Raw genomic sequence first — 2,500 nt, 5'->3', positions numbered from 1 at the left:
ATTTATTATGATTATTATTGTTATTAAATGGCGGCTGTGTTCACTCTTTGTACGCTTGCATTGTTTCAGGTTTGAGAAGTTGCATTATTTCTTCATCTCCTTTCCTTTTCTCCTTACTCTTTTTTCTTTTCTATATACCCATCTCCCTGCTCTTTTTCTTCTTCATTCCACCTCTTCATCCTCCTCCTCTTCTAAACACTACCCCTTTTCCCTTTTTTTTTTCCTTTCTCTTCTCTTTCGGAAATTTCTTATTTGGAACACATTTACATTCGGTGACAGTCTTGCAGATATACAGTTTATTTGGCGTTTAGTAAATCAGCAATTGAGATTTATACCGACCGGATCGTTATTTGACTCGTCGATTATACATTACATATAGTATTATATGTATAATATATATATATTTATATGATAGAGAATATATATATATATATATGTATGTATGTATGTACTGTATGTATATATACATCTAAACATGTATATATATATATATATATATATTATATATATATATATATTATATATATATAGAGACGTACATAGATTACATATAGATAATTATATTATATATATATATATAAATATATATATATTATATATAGATATATATATATATATATATATATACCTGTTTTGCACACAACACACACACACTCACACACACACACACACCACACACACACACACACACACACAAACACACACATATAGAGATATATATATATATATATATATAGTATAATAGATATATATATATATAGTATATATATAGTATATATATATAGTATGTAGAGATATAGATATATATCTATATATGGATATAGTATATAGATATATAGATATATAGAGATATATATATAGATGTATATAATAGATAGATATATAAGGAGATATTAGAATGAGACATATATTAATATTAGATATATATTATATATAATATATATATTATATATATATATATATGTGGTGTGTGTGCTTTGGTGTGTGCGTGTGTGTTGTGGTGTGTGTCTTATATATAAAATAATATATATAGATATATATAAATATATATATATATATATATATATATTTTGACACCACACAAACACAACACACACACCACACACGTATATGTGTGTTTTGTGTGTGTGGTGTACGAGTGAGACAAAGAGAAAGAAAGCAAAATTTAATAAAGGAATTCAAAAAAACGCAGCTTTCTATTGTCAGCGTTAGTGTGGTACCTCGCCACATACATCATCGTACGGTTTGTGTTGGGTTACAATACATGCAAGTGTGTACGTTAGCTGATCAAAGGGTGATCCCCAACCTTTGTATGGACTGCATAACGACGTCCCTTTGTTGTTTATAAGTCAAACATTTCAATGCTTTTGAAGTGATATATAGCCAGCCGCGTGAACCTGACTAGGAAATATAGTGCGCACTTTCCCTCGGTTTGGTGTATATTGTAGCTAGTGGGATTAGCAAGGGTGGCCATTATCGCTGGTTAGAAAGCAGACTTAAGGTACCAATATCAGTTTTCACTACACATATCCTGAGCAGCCCGCCGGTGGGTTTTGGATCCGCTTTTCCGTCGGTACAGGGTTTACTCTTTGTATATAAATGAATAAAAGAACTGAAATGATAGTTTCAAGTGCCGAAGTTTGCAGTGAATCATAGGCTTGTATAATCATTTCCTGTGAGTAGTGCTGGTGCGGCCATTGAGAGCAGTGTAAGTATCATAGCGTGTACTTTTATTATATATATTAGTTTTCATCTAGTATCAAAACGTTGAGAATAATTTGACGCCAAAAGGAGAGTCTTGTCCAAAAAAAAAAAAAAAAAAAAAGCGAAATAATGCATTGAAATTCTTAACCAGAAAAAAATGGGCTTAAGCGAAAGATGGCATGTTAAACTGAAATTAATATCGAAAATTATTTTATACAGAGCATCTCCACAACACAAGACACAACACACATCTCTATCTACTCTATCTATATATTATCTATATATATATACAACATATACATATACATATACATACACATGTTACATAATACATACCATATACAAGCATAAATATATGGTAGTATGTATGTGTTTATCCTCTCCTCTCTCTCTCTCTCTCTCTCTCGCTCTCTCTATATATATATATATATCTATATATATATATATATATATATATATATATATATAATGTGTGTGTGTGTGTTGGTGTGTGTGTGTGTGTGTGTGTGTGTGTGTGTGTGTCGGGTGTGTGTCGTGTGTGGTGTGGTGGTGTGTGTGCGGTGTGTTGTGTGTGTGTGTGTGTTTTTTTTGTGTGTTGGTGTGTGTGTGTGTTTGTGTGTTTTGTGTGTGTGTGTGTGTGTGTGTGTGTGGTGAGTACACACACAGACACACAAACACAACAAACCACACACATCACAAGCGTAGAACTGGATTATAATTATTTATATATATTTATGAAGATCCGAACAAGGCCCTTCCGGGGCCGGAGACAAGATCGCTCATGACGTTATCTGTT

This window comes from Penaeus monodon, chromosome 5 (genome assembly GCF_015228065.2).
Source record: "Penaeus monodon isolate SGIC_2016 chromosome 5, NSTDA_Pmon_1, whole genome shotgun sequence".
Classification (NCBI taxonomy): domain Eukaryota; kingdom Metazoa; phylum Arthropoda; class Malacostraca; order Decapoda; family Penaeidae; genus Penaeus; species Penaeus monodon.
This window is presented reverse-complemented; position numbering follows the sequence as displayed.